The sequence below is a fragment of the Sorex araneus genome, chromosome 9, assembly GCF_027595985.1.
Source record: "Sorex araneus isolate mSorAra2 chromosome 9, mSorAra2.pri, whole genome shotgun sequence".
Classification (NCBI taxonomy): Eukaryota; Metazoa; Chordata; class Mammalia; order Eulipotyphla; family Soricidae; genus Sorex; species Sorex araneus.
Window position 1 is genome coordinate 44,621,104 of NC_073310.1, and position 14,600 is coordinate 44,635,703.

Genomic DNA, 14,600 nt, shown 5'->3' on the forward strand with positions numbered 1-14,600 from the left:
TCATGCCCATAGAGAAGAACCAATAATATTGAATTTTTAGGTTAAAAGAGATGGGGGCAGGAGCAATAGTACAGTGGATAGGGCGTTTACCCTGCACGCAGCCGATCCAGGTTCGATTCCCAGCATCCCTTATGGTCCCCTGACCACTACCAGGAGCAATTCCTGAGTACAAAGCCAGGTGTGGATCCCCCCCGCCCCCCCAAAAAAAAGAATTTACAAGGTTGCTGGATGGAAAAAACTAGAATGCAAAAATCTGTTTCCCAGGCTTGAGCAATAGTATAGTGGGTAGGGGACTTGCCTTGCATGCAACAGACCTATGTTCAATCCCTGACATCAGATACATCCTGAACATTTCCAGGAGTAATTCTTTAACGCAGAGCCAGGAGTAACCCCTGAGCATCATTGGGTGTGGCCCAAAAATGAATAAAAATTCTATTTTCCACCAGCATTAATAATAATGCAATCAAATAGCATTTATGATAACATAAAAAAAAAAACCAAGAACCATGACTCAATGGTCAAATACATACAGTGTTTTCCGAGGAGTGATTCCCTGGGTTCGGTCCTTGGCACCACACCCACAGTTATACAAAAGTACCTTAAAATTTTAATAAAATATAATATCTTCAAAAGAAAACATTGAACAACATAGAGCTCTAATAGGTTATCTATCTCAACTTGGTATATGCATAGTAAGGCAGGAGGTAGAAATAAAAAATGCATCAAAGAGGGGCCAGAACGATAGTACAGGGGGTAGGGCGTTTGCCTTGCACGTGGTCCACCAGCATTTGCCTTGCACGTGGTCCACCAGAATATAAGAATTCTAGGGGCTGGAGTGATAGCACAGCGGGTAGGGCGTTTGCCTTGCACGCGGCCGACCCGGGTTCGATCCCCAGCATCCCATATGGTCCCCTGAGCACCGCCAGGAGTGATTCCTGAGTGCAGAGCCAGGAGTAACCCCTGTGCATCGCCAGGTGTGACCCAAAAAGAAAAAAAGAAAAAAAAAAAAGAATTCTAGGGGGCAGGAATAAGTGAAAAGTAACTAGAGGAAAGGATGGGCTGGGGCTCAAGGGGCGGAGTACATGCTCTGCATACAGAAATCCTGGATCCAATCCCTGGCACCACTACCAGCAGGGGCTGAGCTGGGAGGAGGCCCTGAACCACACGGTTCACGAAAAAGCCCCAAAATATAAAATCAGACGGTACTGTGAGAAGGGCACTTCGATGCAGCAGCCCTGGTTCGATCCCCACCACCACATCATTGGGAGTGACCTCTGAGCACAGAACCAGGAATAAACCCTGCACAGTGCTGAGTGAGGCCCCCAAATAAACACAAATTACTTATACACATCAAAACAAAACAACCAAACACACCACTCCAAGTCCATAGGGATGGGCCGATGACAGCCCTGCCTCTGGCAGGGGCTTGAGTCGACCTTCCAGGCTGCGGTTACAGGCTCTGCAGCCTAGCACTTCCTGCAGAGCACTCTGACCTCCAGCTTCCGGGGCTGAGGACCGGCTCTCAAACGCCTATGGATTACAAAAAACAAGAAATCTCCCCAAAAGACCCACCAACCAAACACATTTCTACAAAGGAAATGTCAAGCCCGGAGGAAGCTGTGGGCTTTGACATGCAGAGAGTGTCCCAGGGCAATCCCCCACCCCCCACCTCCCACCTGGCAGGCTGAGTTCCTGGAAGCAGCGTGAGGTCACATGGCCTGCCTTCCCTCATCCACAGGGCTCCTCCCCAATAAAACTTACAAAGGGGCAGGGGCCTCTCTGACCTTCCTCTCAAGGAAGGTGCTGGAGTGTCTGGAGCTGGCCCTAGTGATGCCCGGAGGGATAGCACAGAAGGGTAAGATGCTTGCCCTGCTCACAACCCTGCCCTTCTTATGCTGCCCTGAGCACTGCCAGGAGGGACCCCTGAGCACCTCTGGGTGTGACCCCCCAAACAAACAGAAGAAAATGGAGAAAGAGCAGAGAGAGATTATAGTGGGTAAGTCACTAGCCTTGCATAGCACTAACCCTGGTTCAATCCCAGCACCATACACGGTCCCTGAGCACCGCCAGATGTGGCCCCCAAGCCTAATACCTTACATTCATGTAATCTCTGGCCTTCAAACACTACATTCATATAATCTCTGGCCTTCAAGCCTAGTCTGACTAAATTAACTCTGCAAGATCAAGAACCTGTTTGGAAGTTGTAAACAGCGTTCTTTATCAGTTAAGTCTGTTAGAAGGAAGGCTGTTAGAGACCAGTCTTTTTTCCTTAAGGGAAATGTTGGACATGGACTCTGTCTTTGCTAAAGAATAATTATGTGTTTTCTCTGGGCACGGAAAATACGTCTGTTATTGGTACCAAATGTGTAAAGACAATCAGTCACTAGGAGAAATCTATTGTCTGCTCTTTGGTTCTAAGTTCTTGGGCTCAGTTTGGCTCTTTTCCTTGGGGAGAAGACTCTCAAGCAGTGCTCAGTGGCAGTTCTTGGCCAATTGGCTGGTGGTTCAGGCAAGAGCTGGGGATGCAGTGCTGCTTGGGCCTTGCAGGGACCTCTCTGGAGGTTTTGGGGGCTTCCAGGGCTGGACCCAGAGATATTCAGGGACCATGTGATTCAGGGACTTGAACCCGGATGGTACATACCAAGTGCACACCTTATCTGCTATACTAGCTCCCAGCCCCTGAAAACTTTAATTCAATACTTTCTTTTCTTTTGTTTTTTTTTTGTGCCCCACCCAGAGGTGTTCGGGGCTTACTCCTGGCTCTGTGCTCAGGGATCAGTCTATGCTCTGGTGAGCATAGGCCCAACCACTTTTTCTTTTTTGAAGTTTTGAATTCCTTTAGCAGCAGTGATGACGCCAGCTGAGGGCAGGAGCCCATGAAGGGAATAGAGCAAGGTCATCAGATGTCTGGGAGGCAAAGGGCTGCTGGTGCTGGTAGCAAGGGCCCCGCTGCCGGTCTGTCTGGACCCACATGCTCCTGGAGGCGGAGGTGAGCGCTCGCAGGCCTCAGAGCTCCTGGGAGCATTTTCAGAGCTGGTTTCCTTCCTGTTTCCTGAGTGCACACGACGCAAATAGATTGCCAGTAACTTTGTCCTCATTTGAGAGATTCTGTGTGTTTTCTTGGTGGGAAGACACTCAGGAAAGGTGGGAGATAGGAGATCTATGAGACCACATACATAGTCTCTCTCTCTTTTTATTTTTTTGTTTTTTGTTTTTGTTTTTTGGGCCACACCCAGTGATGCTAAGGGCATAACTTCTGGCTCTGCATTCAGGAATCACTCCTGGTGGACTCAGTGGAACATATGGGATACTGGACATCAAACCTGGGTGAGCTGCATACAAGGTAAGCACCTTACTTGCTGTGCTGTCTCTCTAAGCTCGCTCACCCTTCCTTCCTTCCTTCCCTTCCTCTTTCCTTCCCTCCCTCTTTCCTTCTCTCCCTCTTTCCTTCCCTCCCTTCCTTCCTTCCCTCCCTCCCTTCCTTCCTTTCCTCCTTTCCTTCCTTCCCTTCTTTCCTTCTTACCTTCCTTCCTTTCCTTTCTTCCTCCCTTTCTTTCTTTCCTTCCTTCTTTCTTTCTCCTTCCTTCCTTCCTTCCTTCCTTCCTTCCTTCCTTCCTTCCTTCCTTCCTTCCTTCCTTCCTTCCTTCCTTCCTTCCTTCCTTCCTTCCTTCCTTCCTTCCTTCCTTCCTCCCTCCCTTCCCTTCCCCCTCTGCTACCTTCCTCTCTTTCACGCCCCTCCCCTTTCTCTTTTCTATTTCTCTTTGTTTTGGGGACCATACTTACTTGGCAATGGGGTGTTACTCCCACATTGATATTCAGGGGTCACTCTTGGTAGTGTTTGGGAGACCACGCAATGCCCAGAGATCAAATCCAAGCCTCCTAAGTGCAAAGCATGTGCTTCAGTCATTTGAGCTATGCCCTTAACCCCAGAGTGCTTTTTAAAATGGTCTTGAAGGCCACAGTGATAGTAAGGCACTGGTCTTGCACGCACCCGATTCAGGTTTGATCTGAGTGCAAAGCCAAGAGTAAGCCCTGAGCACAGCCAGTTGTGTCCCCCCCCCAAAATACTTTAATAGTAATATAAAGATGGGTTTGAGTCATTCTTATCTGAAGGCATAGTCTGGACCAGTGAAGATCTCATACTAACACAACAGCCATATTCCTAACCAAGCATCTAATACAGTAAAAAGAGGGTGCTAAGAGTGGACATAACTACTGAGGGAAAGGAAGACTCTGTCCTTAAGGGAAAGTATAAGGTAGAATATTAGAGAAAGAAGAATGTGTGAAAGTTCTAGGAGAAAGGAACCAGACCTTTCTCAAAATAATTCTTCTTTGGGGGGGGGGGGTGGGAGGGGAAGAAAAAATAATTCTTCTTTTTCTACCCCTCCTTCTCCTCCTCCTCTTCCTTTTCTCCTTTCCCTTTCCTTTCCCCTTTCCCATCTCCTCCTCCTTCTTTTATTTGGGTGGTACCTAGGATCAAAACCAGGGTCTCACATACATGCATCTATCACTAAACCATATCCCCAGCCCAAGCTTTCAAAACATACTTTTTTATTACACATGCACATGCATTTAAAATTTGTTAACAAAAAAATTAACCACAGTAAAATTTGACAAGGTAAAATTCTTGTTAAAAGAATAACAATATGGGGCTGGAGTGATAGCACAGCGGGTAGGGCGTTTGCCTTGCATGCGGCTGACCCGGGTTTGATTCCCAGCATCCCATATGGTCCCCCGAGCCCACCAGGGGTGATTCCTGAGTGCATGAGCCAGGGGTAACCCCTGTGCAACGCCAGGTGTGACCAAAAAGAAGAAAAAATGTTATCACTTGGGTATTTAGAATAACTGAATGAGGAAATAGAGTTTTATTTTATTTTACTTTATTTTATTTTTGCTCTTTGGGTCACACCCAAAGATGCTCAGGGGTTACTCCTGGCAGTGCTGGGGGACCATATGGGATGCCGGAGATCAAACCCAGATCAGCCGCATGCAAGGCAAATGCCTTACCCACTATAGTATCGCTTGAGCCCCTCGTCTGAATAACTTCTATCAGAAAGCCCTTACTAGGTTGATCTCATTCCTCCTCCTCCTCCTCCTCCTCTTCCCCCACCTCTTCTCCCCTCCCCCACCCCTCCCCGTCCCCCTTTCCGTCCCCCTCCCCTTCCCCCTCCTGTTCCTTCTTCTTCCTCTTCCTTCTCCTCCTCCTCCTCCTCCTCCTCCTCTTCTTCTTCTTCTTCTTCTTCTTCTTCTTCTTCTTCTTCTTCTTCTTCTTCTTCTTCTTCTTCTTCTTCTTCTTCTTCTTCTTCTTCTTCTTCTTCTTCTTCTTCTTCTTCTTCTTCTTCTTCTTCTTCTTCTCCTCCTCCTCCTCCTCCTTCTCCTTCTTCTCCTTCTTCTTCTTTCTCCTCCTTCCTCCTCCTCCTCTCCTCCTTCCTCTCCTTCTCCTCCTCCTCCTCCTTCTTCTCCTCCTCCTCCTCCTTCTCCCTGGCGGTGTTCAGGGATTACTCCCAGCTCTGTGCTCAGTGCTTACTTCTGGCTCTGCACTCAGGAAACAGGCTTGGGGAAACCATATGGAGTGCTAGGCTTCAAACCTGAAATGGCCATGTGCAAGGCAAATGCCATACCCACTGTGCTATCACTCCAGCTCCCAGATAGGTCTTAATTCAAAGGGCCACAATGTCCAAGAGATAGCACTAAAAGACATGTATTCTATACATTATACACCTCATACCTTCTTTCCCCTAATAACTTTCTTGTTTTTTGTTTTGTTTTGTTTTTGCTTTTTTGGGTCACACCCAGCATCGCACAGGAGTTATTCCTGGCTCATGCACTCAGGAATTACTCCTGGCGGTGCTTGGGGGACCACGTTGGATGCTGGGTCAGCCATGTGCAAGGCAAATGTCCTGCCCGCTGTGCTATCACTCCAGCCCCATCCCCCAATAACTTTCTATAGCTTCTGTTTGAATTTTATAAATCTGTCATTACAACCAGTCAAAGATCCTAACATTAAGAAGTTAATTTTCGAACAGAGAAGCAGCCGGGCATTCTGGTGAACAACGCGGCCAGAGAATGCTCTGGACCCAAATTGGGGCCAGAAACACCCGGGATCTGGACGGAGGAGGTGCAGCCACCACACCTTCTCCAGATAGAGCCCTGGCGACACTGAGCAGCAACTAACACGGCTCCAGGATGCGGGACTGGGACACATCCGAATCGCGCGGCTGCTAATGCGGCTGCGAGACCTTTTCTAAAAACTGAAAACATACAATCTTTTAATGGAAAACTAATTATCAAATGCTTCCTTAGTAGGGCTGTCTTTTTTGGGGGGAAACTCCCACAACAATAGTGAGTTTTGTGTTGAAATATGGAACGTAATCAAGGTAAAGAGAAAATGAAGTGAAATTCATCAGTTATACAGTTGGGGAGTGGGGGGCGGGGGCGGGGGGTATACTGGGGATTTTGGTGGTGGAATATGGGCACTGGTGAAGGGATGGTGTTTGAATATTGTATAACTGAGACATAAACCTGAGAACTTTGTAACTTTCCACATGGTGATAAAATAAAATTTTTTTTAAAAAAGTTAATTTTCATCCAGGTAGAAGTTTATGGTTAGGACTGGATATTGGTCCTATACTTCCCTCCAAGGCATCATTTCCTTTATTTTAGTGTATCTATGACTTGATCCCCTGGGTTTCCCATAAAATGGTGACTTGGGGAGAACACTATGTATAGAAACTGTGGTTCACCAAAGCTCAGAAGGTATACTCTAAATGTTTGATTTATGCTAAATATAACCCCGAGAAACCTTTTCATAATTTCATAGGATCTTTCCCATTATTATGTAAAATTTTGCTACTAATTTCATCCAGATACCACTATCCGTGAGTATTGACTGTCCTTGTTATGATGTATATGTTTTCCCTGTGTATTAGAAGGGGACCGTGCAGTGCTGGAGAGGGAAGCAGCCCCCTCTCCAGCCCTAGAGTCAGATTCTTTCTGTTGTTTTGGAGTCACCCCTGGTAAGCCAGGGCTTACTCCTGGTTCAGCACTCAAAGGACCATATGGGGTGCCAGGGACTGAACCTATGTCAGCCATGTACAAGGTAAGCTCTCTCCACTGTACTGCTGCTCCAACCCCTGGAGTGGGATTCTTCTTGCTGCGGTGCCACTCCATGGGTGGGGGGAGATAGGAAGACTTTGACTATTATTGCCCATGAACTGTGTTGAACTGAATACAAACACAAAAGCAATCAGGGGCTGGAGAGGTAGTACATGCCTTGCACATGGCTGTCCTGTGCTCAATCCCCAGCACCCCAGATGGTTCCCCAAGCCCTGTCAGGAGTGATCCCTGACTGTAGAGCCAGGAGGAAGCCCTGAGCAGGTGTGGCCCCCAAACAATAACAACAACAACAACAATCACTGTCACTGTCACTGTCATCCCGTTGCTCATCGATTTGTTCGAGCAGGCACCAGTAACGTCTCTCATTGTGAGACTTATTGTTACTGTTTTTGGCATATCCAATACACACGGGTAGCTTGCCAGGCTCTGCCATGTGGGCAAGATACTCTCGGTAGCTTGCCGGGCTCTCTGAGAGGGGTGGAGGGATCGAACACAGGTCGGCCGCGTGAAAGGCGAAAGCCCTACCTCTGTGCTATCACGCCAGCCCCAACAACAACAACAACAACAACAACAACAACAATACCATTCTTCTCAAGTTTGTGTGAAATTATGACCATGCATATCCTTCTCAATGTCCACAGTAAACCATCTTTTGTGTTTGTGTGAGGGGGAGTTGGAGGGTGTGGATATTTGGGAACAGTTGGTCATGCTTGGGGTCTACTCCTGGCTCTGTGCTCAGGAGTGACCCCTGGTGGCGCTTGCGGACCTTATGCCCATATGCAGTGCCAGGTCACTCACCTTAACTATGTTTCTGAGTAAAGACAGCTAATGTGGCTTTATTTACTCTTTCGAAAAGTGAATCAAGAAAGAGCTGTGTGGCAACGCACTGCTGGCAGGTTGGAAGATAGCAGACTCATCTCATGTATAGACTTTTTTTCTTTTCTTTTTTTGTTTCGGAGGCGGGTTGGGGAACCCGGCTGTGCTCAGGACTTATTTCTCTCTCAGAGATCATTCCTGGCAAGGCTCAGGGGACCAGATGGAATGCTGGAAACCAAACTGGGTCTGCCATTACGAGGCAAGTGCCTTACCCTCTGAACTATCTCTCTGGCCCATAGGGAAGGTTTTTTTTTTTTTTTTATCATTTTCTGAGGTTCCTGATACAGAGCCACTACATGCTCTGACAGTTTGGACAGTTGCCTCCTGTCCTGATGAAGCACTTTCCTCATGCCCCTGGGTCCCCAGGAGGGGTCTGTCACCAGAGACAAGGCATGATTGGTGGTTGGAAAATCCCGGCCCTGACCTCTAGGGTGGACAAAGGGGCAGTGGCCAATGTTGTAATGAACCGTGGCTATACACAACGTTCTGGGTTCAGAAAGTCTGCAAGTTGGTACCTGCTGAAGGAGCTAGGAGGTTATCCCCTGGCCGCTGGCTTGTTTTCTCTTATTGGTTTTTTTTTTCTTCATTTTTTTGCTTTTTAGGTCAGGGGTTACTCCTGGCTCATGCACTCAGGAATTATTCCTGGTGGTGTTTGGGGGGCCATACGGGATGCTGGGAATCGAACCCAGGTCGGCCGCGTGCAAAGCAAAAGCCCTACCCGCTGTGCTATCGCTACAGCCCCCATCTCTTGTTATTCCTGAGTTGCAGCCTTTAGGATGAGTAAACAGAGCCGGGGGCTGGAGAAATAGTATGGTAGGTAAGATACTTGCCTTGGACACAGCCAACTCAGGTTCAATCTCAGGCATCATATACGGTCCTCAAAGCCCTTCCAGGAGTGATCCTGAACATAGAGCCAGGAGTAAGCCCTGAGCACAGGTGGATGTGGTTCAACAAACCACTCCCTCCCTCAAAAAAATTGTAAGTGGAGAGATAAAATGGGGTTAAATCTTTTGCCTTGCATGCAGCCCTGGTTCAACTTCTAGGCACTGCATATAGTCCCTTGAGCACTGCTAGGAGTGACCCCTAAGCACAAAAGCAGGAGTACCTCTTGAGCACTGCTGGCTATGGTCCGAAAGCTCATAAAATATTTTAGCATATTTAATACAGCATAGAGCTGTATTAAAATGTATTGAGCAATTTCCCCCTTGCTGACATGAGGCGGAGCTGAGCTTCCGTTTGCTTTTCCTATGTGCCCCTCACCCCCACCAGGGGTGGGGAAGGCTGGGAGGCCTGTGACCAGCCCAGCCCAAGGCTGGCTGGGGCATGAACCAGACAGGGCACCAAGGGGTGCTCTCAATTCCCTGGGCAGCCATACAGGATGAAGGCAGGAAGCGGAGAGGGAAACGTGGCATTGTTCACATTTGTTGATGGGAAAATTCGAAAAGGATGAAACCTCTTCCTGGAGGGGGAGGTGCTGCTGGAGAACCACTTGGGAATGGGCAACAGCCATGGGTGGGGGTGGGGCAGGTGGGGAGGGCACGAGCCTGGTAGCTGCAGCTGCAAGCAGGGCTGAGATGGCCACTAAGCGAGCCCCCCTCCCTCTCTCTCCCTCCCTCTCTCTTCCTCCACCCTCTGTCTCTCTCTCCCTCCCTTTCTTTTTTCTTCGCTCTCTCCTCCCTTCCTTCTTTCCTTCCTTCCTTCTTTCTGGTTGATGCTCAGAGGTCTCTTGGCATACTGGAGGACCTTGTGTGTTCAGCCATAAACCGGCCTCAACTGCTGATTGCTGATTAATTTTGAGAGTTCCTTTTTTAATATCTTGAGTCTGGGGTTGATTGATTTGCAGCTCAGAATTTATATAATAAACCACAAAGTAGGAAAGAAGGTATAATTTACCAAACACACACACACACACACACAAACACACATATATCTTTTCTTTTGAGTCACACCCAGTGATGCTCAGGGGTTATTCCTGGCTCTGCACTCAGGAATTACTCCTGGCAGTGCTTGGGGGACCATATGGAATGCCAGGAATTGAACCCGGGCCGGCTGCGTGTAAGGCAAATGCCTTACCCGCCGTGCAAGGCAAATGCCCTACCTGCTGTACTATAGCTCTGGTCCCAAATTTCTAGCACTGCGGGTAGGGCGTTTGCCTTGCACGTGGCCGACCTGGGTTCGATTCCTCCATCCCTCTCAGAGACCCTGGCAAGCTACCGAGAGTATCTTGCCTGCACAGCAGAGCCTGGCAAGCTACCTGTGGTGTATCTGATATGTCAAAAACAGTAACAAGTCTCACAATGGAGACATTACTGGTGCCCATTATTGGTGCCTGCTGGAGCAAATCGATGAGCAATGGGATGACAGTGACAGTGATAGTTTAAAACAAGAGGAAAATGTTTTCTTAAATCTGGAAAATAAAACATTAAAGAACAAATGCTTATCCTGACTTTTACCCCCGTAACTTCCAAATAAAAAAATTAAAAATCTGGAGCCTGAGAAATAGTATAGAGGTAAGGTGTTTGCTTTGCAAGCCAGCAGCCCTGGTTTGAATTGCCAGCACCACATGGAGTCACCTGAGCATTGCCTGGATCATTCCTGAGCACTGACCCGGGAATAGACCCTAAACACCACTGGGTGTGGCCCAACCTCCCTCCTTCTCAAGTTATAATCTGGGGCCAGGGATGTAGCTCAGTGGTAGAACACTTGGGTGGACATGCGCATACGTGTGTGTGTGTGTGTCCCTTGATCCAATCCCCAGCACCAAAAATTTTATATGATAATGATTCCCCATCAGTTCATTCAGCTTCTTAAAAGTAATTCTAGCTCTGCTTTTTTCATTTTTGCTTTTTTTGGGCCACACCTGGCAATGTTCAGGGGTTACTCTTGGCTCTGCACTCAAGAATTACTCCTAGAGGTTGACAGAGGACCATATGGGATGTCAAGGATCAAACCCAGGTAGGCCACACACAAGGCAAGTACCCCACCTGCTGTACTATCACTCTGGCCAGGTCTCAAAGTTGTTTAAGTGATGACCTTATGGGACAGTCTTGCAGTAGTTAATTTTAAAAACTTTCAGAAAGAAATCAGTAAGTCAGTAACTAAGAGTAAAAAACTTAAAAGTGGGCATAGTTAAAGATCTAATAACTGCTCATCTGATGAGGAAATATTGTTTCTGTGGCATACAACTTTTTAATATAATTATTAGACGAGGATGTTGATGAATTGCTGTGAATGTTCTGTAGTTTCTAGACTATTTAGGCATATAACTGGAGTGTTCAACTCTTGACATTGCTTCCCATGTAATTTAATATAAACCTAATTATCTCAAGGTTTCTTTATTACAAGGTGAGGAAAGAAATAAATCCCTTGAGATTTTTTTTTTCCTGAGACATTCTGAGAAGTCCCAAAGTTAGTTCAAGGTCATATTGACTTCTTTTAGCAGTTGATTCTGAGAAGTTGTCAATAATGGCAAGCGACTGGAATTCTTGCTTGTATGAGATCCCAATATTCTTCTGAAACAATGAGAGTTAATTATCTACTTAAGTAAAGTGACAGTGCAAGAGTTTCAAGTCCATTTCAGAGCCGGTATCTCACTTCACCCAGGATGGAAGCCCCCCAGCAAGCACAAGCAAGTGTGTTCCACTCCCAGTCATGACAACAACAACAACCAGCAACAGGAAGGGAAGGAAAGAGAAAACATTAATACACATTCACACAAATTATACACATGCTCATAGGACCAAGGAGAGGGCTCGAAGGGCTGATCAGATGTCTTGCATGTTGGAGGACCTGATTTAACCCCCAGCGCTCATGGTTCCCTGAGCACCATCAGGAACAATCCCTGAGCACTGAGCTGGGAGTCAGACCCCCCCATGCGTAGGCTCTGGGCACTGTCAGGTATGTCCCCTGCCTCGAACCAAACTTACACAAAGAAAATGACATAATTGTCGACAAAACTTTTGTTCCTCATATTAAGAAGATATGAGGAGTGAGGAAAATGGTTGGTATTTCAAAAATTGTTGCTGGAATCTTACTTCTTGGCATCTACCCCAAGGGACCAAAAACTGTTCAGAAAAGATATCTGCACTCATATATTCAATGCAGCACTATTCACAATAGCCAAATCTGGAAACAGCCCAAGCGTCCAAGAACAGATGACTAGACAGACTGTGGTACAAATGGAATATTACTTGACTATAAGAAAAGATGAAAGGCAATTTGTTGCTATCTGACTGGATCTGGAGAGTATCATGTGGAGTGAAGTTAGAGGAGAGGGACAGACACAGAATAATCTCACTCATACGTGGGATAAAGAGCACAGTAAGGGGATAACAACTGGCCAAAGGCGACAGTGCCTGAGAACTGGCCTACAGAACTGAGCTTTCCCTGATGAGGGCTGGGGAGGGAGGGAGGTAGTTGAGGGGGACACTGGTGCTGGGTGGCATTGGAGCATTGTATGTTTGAAATCCTATCATTAACAGTATTGTAAACATGGTGCCTAAAAAACCTTTCTAAACGGATGCTGGAACAATCAGATATTTGTATGTAAAAACAATAAAACTGCATTATTTCACACCATTCACAAATAAAATATTAATAAGAATAGGTTTTAGTGGCCTGATAAGACAGTACAAGCGGCAAGGCACTTGCCTGGCATGCAGCTGTGGCCACAACAATGGCTAGAATCCCAGGACTATCTGGTCCCCTGAGCACTGCCACCCCCCAAAACTGGATTATAGGGCCATAGAGGATAAGGCATTTTCCTTGCACGTGGCCTACCCAGTTTTGATTCCCAGCACCCCATATGGGCCCCCAAGCCTGAGTGCAGAGCCAGAAATAAGCCCTAAGCGTGGCTAAATGTGGTCCCTGAACAAAACAGAAACAAATCACAAGATTCTAAGGCCAGAAAGTAGCACAGGGGTCAAGGTACTTGCCTTGCACATGGCTGACCCCATTTCAACCCCCAAGAATTCATGGTCCCCTGAGCACCATCAGGCGTGATCGTTGAGCTTAGAATTGAGAGTAGCTCATGAGCATTGGGTGTAGTCCCCTCCATAAAAACTAGGTTTCAGGGGCTGGAGCAATAGCACAGCGGGTAGGGCATTTCCTCACACGTGGCCTACTCTGTTCGATTCCCAGCATCCCATATGGTCCCCTGAGCACCTCCAGGGGTAATTCCTGAGTGTATGAGCCAGGAGTAACCCTGAGCATCACCGGGTGTGACCCAAAAAGCAAAAAAACAAAAACAAAAAACAAAACTAGATTTCAGGTTTTCACAGTGTCATTGTTTGGTGTGTGTGTGTTGCTGGGGATCAAACCCAATCTTCACTTAGGCAAGGCATGTGTCCTACTACTACTAACTAACTACTACTACTGAACTAACACCCAGCCAATAGTGTAATTTAAAACTACTGTTTCAATATAAAACTGCCAGAGCAATAGTACAGCGGAGAGGGCATTTATCTTGCATAAGGCTGACCAGGGTTTGATCTTTGGCAACTCATATAGTCCCCTTACCTTGAGCACATTGCCAGGAGTAATTTTTGAGCCCTGCTGGGGATTAGGACAAACATACAAGCACAAAAGAATTCTTGCTTGATGATAATATCCCAAGCAATCTCCCAAGATGATTCAAAGATGATTCGAAGAAATTTCACTGGAGAAAATTTACAAATCTCTAATAAACCAATAAGAAGATGCTTGGTTAGCATCATTATTCAGAGAAATGCAAATTAATTTCTATATATTCAGAAGGGAGAGTATTTGCCTTGCACGAGGCCGACCTGGGTTTGATCCCTGGCATCTCACATGGTCCCCAAGCAATGCCAGGGATAATTCCTGAATACAGAGTCAGGAGTTAGGAGTAACCCCTAAGCATCATCAGGTGTGACCCAAAACGCCCCCTCCCAAATTTGTACATTCTTTGCACTCATGTATTATTATCTTAATCTTAGTGTTGTTTTGCAATTCCCCCCTCCCCTTTGATGTAGTTGGTTGCTGTCCTTTCTGGGGTTGCATACACATTGGTGCTGTGCATTCAGTTTTTTTGCTTACTGGGGTCTGTACAACCTCAGTTGCAGGACTGGCACAAGTTCCTATATGGGACTTACGCTTACTTTCTTTTTGGAGCCACACCAGGTGGTGCTCAGGGCTCACTCCTGGCTCTGCACCCAGGGATCACTCCTAGTAGTGCCTGGGGGACCATATGGAATGCTGGGAATTGAGCCTGGGATGGCCACATGCAAGGCAAGTGCCCTACCCACTGTACTATATCTCGGGCCCGGGAGTGATGGAGCACATGCTTTCCTATATTTTCAGCTGTGCTTGCCAGGAGTTGAATCCTGTTGCTTGTGGTTCTCACACTGGCCATCTGTTGCAGAGGCTCACAGACAGCACAGAGCTAGTGCAAAATTCCATGACCACTTTGGAAAATGTCCTAATCAACATTTCTTTTAAGGTTAAATATGCACTTGCCTGATAATTTAGGCATTCTATTCCCTCATTTTTATCCCAGAGGAATAAAAACATGTATTTCTTCCTGGCTGTCCAGAGAAGTTCTATTTTTTTACTGAAAGCTAAAACAATACACATTGAATTCAGAGGTGACA